Below are 11,226 nucleotides of genomic sequence, written 5' to 3' on the forward strand. Positions count from 1 at the left end.
AATATACAAAACCAGATTCAATTGCACGGGGAGAGTGACACAGGCCTGGAAAGGCCCAACGGCTCAGTCTGGCATGCTCCAGGCAGAGGCAGAAGAGAAGGAACTGAGTAGTATTCCATCTGTAAAATGGACACAGATTAGTGTGGAGTGGTTAAAATGTGTCTGAGTTGCCTGTGCTATGCCCGGTACCCAGCAAGTGCTCAGTGAAGGTTGCCCACTGTCCATGTGGTATGGTTTCTTCCTGCTGGGCACAAGGCAGACAAAAAGGAGTCTCTAAAAGGAAACTGTGTGTCCCCCTCAGAGGCTGCCAAAGGACTGGTTCAGAACTACTTGCAGTTTCCAAGTAGAAATTACTTCTGGGGAGGAAAAAAGTGGCAAGGAAGGTTTACTTGCTCAGAGAGAGGACAGGGTCTGGGGGCAAGGGGAGGCAGTCAGCCCTGTACTTTAAAAGAGAATGAGTAGCTCTTCCCCAGTTATTACTGCAGAGAAAGAACAAAGATAAACAAACAGCCAATGCCTGTGGGTGGGGTTAGGAAAGGAGCTTGTGCGCAGCCCAAGGAAAGCAAAGGGAGTGGGGAATAACAAGAACAGAAAGGTCTGGGCAAGAGCAGGTTATGCAACACCAGACCCAGGAAACCTGATGATGGAGAAAAGCGTTTCTAAATCTCCAAAGTTGGGAACATTTGTGGTTTCAGCCCCTGGAGACACTTGAAAATTAATCTTTGGAAATTTGGGTTATAAGGGGGAAAATATTCAAACAAACAGGGGGTGGAACAGCCAAGGGTCACCCAGCACAGCGAACACACAAACCTGAACAAAAGTCATATGTTACTTCTTCTCTTGGAGCTAGCATTCTACTGGGGGTATAAGACGGAAGCAAACACGGGACGATATAAAATGTCAGGTGTTTGGAGGTGTAGAACAGAGTCTGCGCTCACATTAACAGGCCCACAGAAGCCTGCCAGTTTGGGCTTCGCTCAAGGCTGTTGATTACAGGGGAGTAAGAGGCTGCCAAACTGGGAAGTCTCCTGGCAACCAGGCACAGGGTAGTCATTTCGCCACACACAGGTATTTATTTATGTGAGGCTTTGTCTCCCTGTCTAACTCGTACCACTGGTAATGAAGGAATTAAGAATTAATATGGGTCCTAATTTAAATTTTAAATCTAGCAAGGGTGCCCAAACCACAAGTGGCCAAATGATTATACAGATTCGTTTGTATCGAAGAAAGCTCAGGTGAACGCCTTGTGTGTCGTAGGCATTCAATACATGTCTGCTGATGAAATGCTAAGGATGATTGCTTTGTCCCATCAAGGACTGGGAGATTTTTAAAGCTCTAGAATGTACAGAGTGGAGCAGGGACTACAGGTATGTGTCATAGGCTCAACTCCATGCCCCCAAATGTGGAAGTGTGGTTGGTACTGAGTCCCAGTACCTTAGAATGTGACCTGTTTGGATAAGAGCTGTAAGGGACTAGCTAGGGAGATCACATCGGGTGCTCAGTCATTTCCTTTACCAGACAGCATGGGGTAACAGGCAGGAGACTAGAGTTAAGAGCTGCAAGCCAAGGAACGCCAAAGAGCACTGGCGACGTGGGTGTCTAGAGGAAGACGTGGAACTGTTTTCTTAGGCCTTGCGAGAACTCCCAACCCCTGCAATACTTTGCTTTTGGCTCAAAAAAAACCTCCCAAACTGTGAGAGAAAGCATCGCTTTCCTTTAAACTCCACAGTTCCCGGCAATTTGCTACGGCAGACCTAGGAAATGGATCTGCTTGTTCCAGAAATATGAGCGCATTGTCCCAGCATGAGTTAGGTGAGGGACAATGGAGGGAAGACAGGTTCAGTGTCTGGGAAGCCACAACTGAGATGGAAAAGAAGCTGGAAGAGACGGGTGTGTCTGGCACCTATTGTGGCGGAACCCACCCCAGCCTTCGCAGGCTTAGCACAGCGTGGCTCCTCGTGACTTTCCCACTGGACTGGAAAAGCCTGAAGAGATGGGTGTTTGTCCATCTGCTGATTGGTTTCCTGGTCTGCAGAGCCTATGGAGTCTGGGTTCCTGGCAGGGGAGTGTGAAATCTTCTTAAATCTCTTGCTGCCTCAGTCTTGGGATACCTCATTGGCCAAAGTAAGTCCCATGGCCAAGTCAGTTTGTGTGTGTGTGTCTCTGTGTCTCTGTGTGTGTGTGTGTGTGTGTGTGTGTGTGAGTGAGTGCGCATGTGCAGAACAGTGCATGAGAAAATAATCTGGCTCAGAGACTCTTTAATTATCTATTACAACTTAACCAATTATCCCAAAATTCAGTAACTTAAAACTTAGTATCTTAAAACAATAATAGCTGGCTGGGTAGTTGTGGTACATGCCTATAATCCCAGCACTTGGGAGGTAGAGTCAGGAGATCTCTAAGTTTGAGGCCAGCCTGGTCTACTGAGCGAGTTCCATGACAGCCAGGACTATACAGAGAAACTCTGTCTCGGAAAAACTAAACAAAACAAAACAGAAAACAAATAAATATCAACAAAAAAACAATGATAACGATTGTCTTATAGTTGCCACACATCAGGAATGCTAACACTGCTCAGGCGCCTCTGGCTCAGGGTCTCATAAAATGCTAGAACAAAGATATTGACTGGGGCTACCATCTTCTTCAATCACAACCTAGCCTCCAAGCCCCCTGATGTTGCTATTGGTAAATCTCAGGTTCTGGGTGACCAATGGCCAGAGAGAGGAGTTTCCATGCTGTAAAAGGGGGTGGGGATATAGCTCAGTGATAGAGAGCTTCCCCAGTGAGGATAAGGACCTGGCCATGGCTCCCAGCAACGCGACAAACAAACATACAAACCTGAGGAAGGGAAGTACATTTCCTTGTTCTCTTGAGCTAACATTCCACTTGGGAGAGCAGATGGACCCAAACCCCAAAATATATACAGTGGCAGGTGTTTTAAGATGCCACAAAGAAGAATATAGAAGGAAAGGGAGAGTGGAGTTAGGATAGAGCTGCAGCTGCTATATAAAGAGAACAGGGCTGGGCAGCTGTGGCACATGCCTTTAATCCCAGTTGTTGGGAGACAGAGGCTGGCAGATCTCTGTGAGTTCCAGCCCAGCCAGGACTACACAATGAGATCCTGCCAGACAAGATGCACTCATGGGACAATAATGGAATGATTGTTATGGGAGTAACCAACTACTTCCTGCTTGGGTTTGAGACCAACTCCATAAGAAGTGATTCATGCAGCCGGGCGGTGGTGGCACACGCCTTTAATCCCAGCACTCGGGAGGCAGAGGCAGGCGGATCTCTGTGAGTTCGAGGCCAGCCTGGTCTACAAGAGCTAGTTCCAGGACAGGCTCTAAAAAAGCTGCAGAGAAACCCTGTCTCGAAAAAAACAACAACAACAACAAAAAAAAAAAACAAAAAAAAAACAAAAAAAAAAGAAGTGATTCATGCATGGTACTATAAACCCAGTGAAAAGCCTCTGGCTGGGGAGGTTATAGGCCCTATTGGAGAGGAAGCTACTGCTGTTGTGCTGATAAATGGACATGTCCTCAAACTGCCTTCTAAGTATGTTTGCCCTCACAGATCAATGGTGCTCTCGACCTTGATCAAAGAGGCTTCTTTGTGCCGTGAGCAACAGTTCATGCTGAGACTCACAACTACTTAACAGTGCTTGAGGAAAGGTGAGTCGTGTGTTCAGCTCTAAATGGGACGTCTCTACCAGCCTCCCCAAGTCTCAAGAAACATGGTGGAAGAGGGGGAAGAAAAAATATCAAGCTGGAGGATGGGGAGGGGTGCTATGAAGTGTCCTCTGGACATGAAATGACCACTGTATTCAAGAACTCATAGAAGCTATGGTGATTTGCACAAGACCTACGCAAGAATAAGCCAGTCAATGAGCATGAGCTGGGAGGAGGGATCATAAATCTCCAACACAACTAAGAAGCTATGGAAAGTTAGTGGCATCTGAGGGAAGGAGGAGTGTACTGGGCAAGGGTGAAGGGTATTCTAGTAGGTTGTCTATACTCTAGTGGATGACCCAACACCCAGGTACATTTTGGCAGCACTGATGAGACTTATTAGGTTATTTTGTTTTTTTAAAGAAGACATAAAAGTAGGAAGGGAACACGGATAAATAAGGAAAAATATATAGGCAATCCTAAACTATAAAAATGTAAAAGGGAGTTATGAACATTAGAAATTCTATAAAATGAGGCAATATTGACACATCTGGCTCCATTTTGTGCTGCTATAACATACTGCTTGAAACTAGGTTGTTTATAATGAGAAGGTGTTGTTGTCTCACAGTTCTGAAGTTTGGGAGCTTTAAAAGCAGGCTGTTAGCGTCTGGCAAGTGCCTTCCTTTTATGCCTTGCTCTGGTAGAGGACTGCTGGCCCACACACCACCTGCTCTTTTGTAAGGCTTTAAATTCGCCTAGAGAGGGGAGTCCCACAGCCGAATCAATTCCCAGCACCATCACAGTGGAAATTAAATTTCAACATGAGTTTGGGAGAACCGTTCAAACCGTAGAACTCTGCCCCTGCGCCCTTTTGAAAATTCCTGTCTTTCTTAAATGCAAAACACATTCATCCCACCTAAGTAGCTTCAAAAGTCTTAATTCATTTCCACTTTGACTTTCCTCCATCGTCAAACCTGTGAAATCAGACAAGTTACATGCTTTCAAAGTGATGTGTTGAGACGGGGGTGAGTTAGATATTCTCATTTCAGAAGAAAAAACAGAAAACAAGAAAGGGGTAACAGGTCCCAAGCAAACCCAAAGCCCCCCAGGGCAAGCCACATGAGATCTCAAAGCCTAAGAATAAACTTTGACTCTAGGCCCACTGTCCCACCATGGGACAGTGCTGTTTGGGGTACAGCTCACCTCAAACAGATGGAGTCCCGATTTGACTCTTTTAAGCAGTCCTTGCCCGTTGGTGGTTCTGTAGTTCTGGGGTCTCCGAGGTAGTCTAATTCCATGATCCCACTAAGAGTTCTCCTAATCGAGGCTCCAGTCAAAGAAGCTGAGGCAAGAAGGAAAAACAAAAAAGGAATTTTGGGGCTATGAGAAGGATCCAAAGCGCCTCCTTCTAGAATCTGATCTACTTTTCTCACGGGCTAAGAGTCAAGAACATCCACACAGCTGACAAAATCAGGGAAGATTGCCTACAGAGACATCCAGGCTTTTTCTCAGCGAAATCTCCAAGACCGGTCAGAAAAACAAACGCCTCATCATTGTCTAAAGCCTAGACTGTCTGTGACCTTGAAGTTTAACTTTATCAGCACTCCTCTCTGATCCTTAAACCTGAGAGTTCACCCCGTAAATCACCTTAGGAGTGTATGTAAATGAGGGATTCTTTAAAAATAAAAGAAATGCATAAGCCAGTTCATTTCCTACCTTAATTTTAAAGCTGCACTAAATTTCAATACAGCTAAATCTTTGAACCTTGTTGTAAACTGTTTATAAATTGCATCCTTTGAGCAATGTCACTTCAAGAGCCACAAGATCATATTCATGTGCATCTATACATACACTATACATACACATACTTGTTAAGACACCTAGACGTTTCTCACTAAATCCCGATACTTTAAAGGGTATACGATCATTGCTTAAGAAATCCAACTCTGCTTCATGCTGACTCATTTTGAAATTCTTCTTTTTTTGGGGGGGGGGGAGGTCGGGCAGCAAGGTGGCTCAGCAGGTAAAGGTTCTTACTGCCAAGGTTGACAAGCTGAGTTCAGTCCCTGAGACCCACGTGGTGGAAGGCGAGAAACAAGTTCCACTCTTGAACCTCTGCTGTGGGAAATGGGAGAAAGCCTTCACAGCTTTTGAAACCTGTGAGTTTGCAGGAGTGGCGCCAAGTGGCCACAGAAGTTTGTCATGTGCACCTTCCTCAGTTGTGGCTAGGGCTACATGAGCCCAGCTGATCCAGGAGACCCAGAGCAGAATCCTGGCACTGCCTTCTGCTGAGAACTGGTCATTCTGCCCTCAAGAGCTTGGGCACAGTGAAGATAGGGCGCTGATCATCTCTCAGATACTGTGTGCGTGTTGGAGGTGTCAATTCTCCCAGTGCATGGGGCATAGTACCCGGCTTCCTTCTAGCCTTGGTAGAGCTCTCGGTCACCCTTGTAACAGGGCCCCAGATTTTAGTAGGCCCTTGGACCTTAGCACAACTGACTCCATGATGGAACTGCCATGTAGGCTGTAAAACTCAGCATGTAGACAGCACCACCTGCCAAAACTAAAACAAACGCCTAATCCATCAAAGTCCATATCATTCTGGGAAAGTTTCTAATGGGCTACCCTTACCTTTTAGATTCTGTAGCTCCCTTTCTGGCTAACTGTTCTTGTTCATTGGTGTATGTCAACTCAGAACATGGGTTTGGTGCTTAAAAGCTCATCCTGAAAAAGGCTTGGGGCTACAGTGGGGTCCCAGGCACCTGGTGTAGTTGCCAGCTGACTAACAAAACCTTTCTATTGGCTTACACCTGTGTCCGTGCCATCGTCGTCACTGGTGAATATCGCACAACATACTTCAGCCAGCCCCTCTTTGTTCTTCAGCTTCCTTTTCCATTCTTCATTTGACTAGGCTGGTGGTTTTCCACATCTTTATGGCCTGTCTCTTTCTAGAAGATAAGTTCGGTAGGGTGATGGTGGTACACACCTTTAATCCCAGTATTAGAGGGGCAGCAAAATCCAAGATCAAAGTAGACATAGTGATATTACAGATAGCAGAGGGACAAGGTAGAAGCTGTGCTGTGCAAAGGGAGAGGAGAGAACACAGCCCCCTCCCCCGGCACTCAAACAGGCTGTAAGGCCACCCAGGAGGGAGGGCCGAATGTCCAAGGCTCAGCAGCTTGCCAGATGTCTCCTTTCCCAAAGTCTAATCTTAGCACAGAGGGGCTGATGTAGGATGATCACAGGGCAGCCTGTGCTACGTGGCAAGACTCTGCCTCAAAATAAAATTAAATAAAGATAATTATAAGTTTAATCCCAATACTCAGGAGGTAGAGGCAGAGGCAGATGGATCTCTGTGAGTTCAAGGTCAGCCTGGTCTACAGAGTAAGTTCCAGGACAGCTAGGACTATGTAGAGAGACTGTCAAACAAAAAGAAAATGTTCACATAGAGTTTTTTTTTCTAGGCCAAACATTCAAAGCACATGTTTAAAAGCATAGGAAAATCTTTTTAAATAAAGTAAACTTAATTTAATCTAGAAATTTAAAACGTAATAACAGTGGTGACATCTCATATCAATAGGATAAAAGGCCTTAATAAAGATCCTCAGTGTGAAGGGGTAGCTAACAGAGAAAGAGCAATCTTATTTTGAGGGGAGGAAGGTGTTTTCCAGACAGGGTTTCACTGTGTAGCCCTAGCTGTCCCAGAATTTGCTTTATAGACCAGGCTGGCCTCAATTCAGAGTGCTGGGACCCAATGAATCAAACACCACACATTCGTTCTTTCTTTCTTCCGTTTGTCGGTTTGCTGTGCTGGGTACCAAACCCAGTGCTGTTTACATGCTTGGCCAACATCCGATTCTGGAATCTCTTAATTGATGTGGTTGGAGAGTTGGGTGGGGTGTGTATCTGTGTACCTGGTGGGACCCAGGCATTTGCACATTAGGTAAGTGCTCTACTGCTGAGTTAAATCCTCTGTTCCTTAGCCGTGTGTGTGTGTGTGTGTGTGTGTGAATGTGCTGTGCACAGGAATGTGTAAGGAGGGGAACATGGGGTGTCATGCTCTATACTTTTACATGTTCCTCTGGGCAAGGATCACTCACTGGACTTGGAGCTAGGCTGGCCCCCTCCGTGCTCTGACAACAGTCATCTCCAGCCACTCCGGCTCTGGGGCTGCTGCTCCTTTCCGTGTGCCCCGTTCTTTATGTGTGCGCCAGAAATTAGAACTCACGTCCTGAAGCTCGCACAATGAGTGTGTTTGCTAACTGAGCCATATCCTGAGGCCCCTTAAAATTTTTTTTAAGAAATGAAATTACATAAGTAATAGAAGAAAATGGGATAAAATTCCAAAGAAATTTGTAAGGGATGGGGGGAAATGGGGAAAAAGTCAAAATTTGAAGTATGAAACCCAACAGAACAATATAGTTCTGTATAGCAAAGCACACCATAAACAAACAAAAATTGGAGGCGACTTTTCCAGTTTCTGTTGTAGAAAAGGGGTTAGGTGGATGGTGGTGGTGCACGCCTTTAATCACAGCACTCGGGTGGCAGAGGCAGGTAGATCTCTGTGAGTTCCAGGCCAGCCTGGTCTATAAGACTTAATTCCAGGACAACTAACTGTTACACAGAGAAACCCTGCCTCAAAATACAAAGCAATAGATAGATAGATAGATAGATAGATAGATAGATAGATAGATAGATAGATAGTGTGTGTGGGGGGGGGTGTTAAATATCCAGTCATGAGTTCCTGGTAAGGGCAGTTCATAGCTTCCCAACTTCTGTGGAGGAAATAGTTCTCCCGCAGCCAACCGTAATGGCATAACTACACTAGTGCTGTATTGTTGGGAGCAGTGAGACCCCAGATCCTGAATTTCTTGTAATCCCCTGATCTGAGTGCCAACAGCTGCTCTGAGCAGGAGACCTTCAGGAGTTCCTGATGGCAGAGTGGTTTCTGGTGGGTTTGGCTGGGGCGTGGCTATCTCTACATAATCTGCCCCTGAACACAATAAAGGGGACATTCTTGGGGAATTCAAGGATGACCCGTGTCTCTGTCTCTCTGTCTGTGTGTGTCTGTGTATTTTAACCTCCAGCCCCGAAGCTCGTGAACTGGGTGCCAGCGCACAGAGCACAGACACGGGGGTGGGGGTGGAGGACACGGTGCTCGGCAATTGGAGGTTTCCACCGAGATATCGGCACTGTATGAGCAAGAGTAAAATTACTGAAAAGGTAATAAGCAGCCCCTGTGCGCTGACAGGGGCAGGTTCATCAGGCTGCTGCTAATGTCTCTGAAAGAGGGCCTTTAAGACCAAAAGAGAAGGGAAAGCAGCTGTGGACACAGGCCAGAGATGCGGAGTTCACAGTCTAGAAGAAGAAAAGGAGGAGGAGGTGAAGTGGGGAGGAAGAGAATGGGGGAGGAGAAGGGGAAGGAAGGAAGGAAGGAAGGAAGGAAGGAAGGAAGAAGGAGGGAGGGAAGGAGGGAGGGAGGGAGGGAAGGAAGAAAGGAAGGAAGAAGGAAGGAAGGAAGGAAGGAGGGAAGAAAGGAAGGAAGGAAGGAAGGAAGGAAGGAGGGAAGGAAGGAAGAAGGAAGGAAGGAAGGAGGGAAGGAAGGAAGGAAGGAGGGAGGGAAGGAAGGAAGGAAGGAAGGAAGGAGGGAAGGAAGGAAGAAGGAAGGAAGGAAGGAGGGAAGGAGGGAAGGAAGGAAGGAGGGAAGGAAGGAAGGAAGGAAGGAAGGAAGGAGGGAGGGAAGGAAGGAAGAAGGAAGGAAGGAGGGAAGGAAGGAGGGAAGGAAGGAAGGAGGGAGGGAAGGAAGGAAGGAGGGAAGCAAGGAAGGAAGGAGGGAAGGAAGGAAGAAGGAAGGAAGGAGGGAAGGAAGGAGGGAAGGAAGGAAGGAGGGAGGGAAGGAAGGAAGGAGGGAAGCAAGGAAGGAAGGAGGGAAGGAAGGAAGAAGGAAGGAAGGAGGGAAGGAAGGAGGGAAGGAAGGAAGGAAGGAAGGAGGGAAGGAAGGAAGGAGGGAAGCAAGGAAGGAAGGAGGGAAGGAAGGAAGGAAGAAGGAGGGAAGGAAGGAGGGAAGGAAGGAAGGAGGGAAGCAAGGAAGGAAGGAGGGAAGGAAGGAAGGAAGGAAGGAGGAAGGAAGGAGGGAAGGAAGGAAGGAGGAAGGAAGGAAGGAAGAAGGAAGGAAGGAGGGAAGGAAGGAAGGAAGAAGGAAGGAAGGAGGGAAGGAAGGAAGGAAGAAGGAAGAGTAAAAGAATGAGTTTGTGGGGCTAGGCTGTAGCTCGACTGTCACAGTGCTTTCCTAGTGTACCTGAAGCCCTGGGTTCAATGCCCTGTGCCACATAAAAACTGGACATGGTAGCACACGGAAGTAAAGGGGGTCAAAAATTCAAGGGTTGCAGCTAGAAAGAGGAAGGCTCTGTGGTTAAGAGCACTCCCTGTTCTTCCAGAGAAAGAGGATCTAGGTTCCCAGCACCCACATGGTGGCTTACAACCATCTAATTCCAGTCCCAGGGAACCCCAATCCCTCTTCTGGGCTCCTCAGCACTGCGAGCAGAAGGTACACAGGCGAAAGACCCATATACATAAAATAGGAATAAAAAGGAAAAACTGTAAACAATAATCTTCAACTACAAAGAAAGAAAGAAATGAAGGAAAGAAGGGAGGGAAAGAAAAAATAAGGGAATATTAAAAATAAACTTATATAGATATGTAGATTTAGATATGGACCTGGACAGATGGTTCAGTGGTTAAGAGCACTGGCTACTCTTTCAGAGAGCCTGAGTTTGTTTCCTAGCACATACATTAATGGCCTCAATTCCAGCTTTAAGGGATATGATACCCTCTTCTGGCCTCCAAGGGTACCTGCACTCATTGTGCACATACACATATACATGCGTAAGTAAAAATAGTAGTAGTATTTTTAAAAGATGCTCAGTTATGTTCATAATGGAATAAATGCTAATAAAAACTGTGGCTGAATACGGATAGAAAAACAGGGGAAATGAAGGAGACATGGGAAAAAATAAACCCCCCATTGTGGAGTCTGGTTGAAGTCTCCTACCAGCTAAGAATCAATAATTCCAGCACCATTAACATTTGTGTGAAGGCTGCCATGCAAATGGACTATTCCTTGTATACAGAGGTATTTTTAAATAAGACTGTTAAAATAGTAATGAACTCATGTAGGGTATGAGCCTTTGTGAACTGCAAAACTGACCTAATCCTTTCCCATGCTTTCTGGAAATCTCACAAATAAGACAATTCATTGCATTACAGTGAACTTCCCAAGCAACTCTTTTGATCCAGGCTTTTATCTTAACAGCTGCAGTCTTGACTGGAGCATCTGGGGACCCACCCTGTGATCACATTCAAATTCCCTGCAACACTTTCAGTATATAATAACGTTAAAAGTCACCCAAACCTGGCTAGTGAGATGACTCTACAGGTGAAGGGGTTCAGTTTGAGCCCCAAAAATCCACATGGTGGAAGGAGAGAACTGAATCATTCTAGTTGTACCCTGTTTTCCATACATACTGTGGTGACATACAGCCCACGCCAACCCCCCACA

Source organism: Arvicola amphibius, chromosome 1, assembly GCF_903992535.2.
Source record: "Arvicola amphibius chromosome 1, mArvAmp1.2, whole genome shotgun sequence".
NCBI classification, from domain to species: Eukaryota; Metazoa; Chordata; class Mammalia; order Rodentia; family Cricetidae; genus Arvicola; species Arvicola amphibius.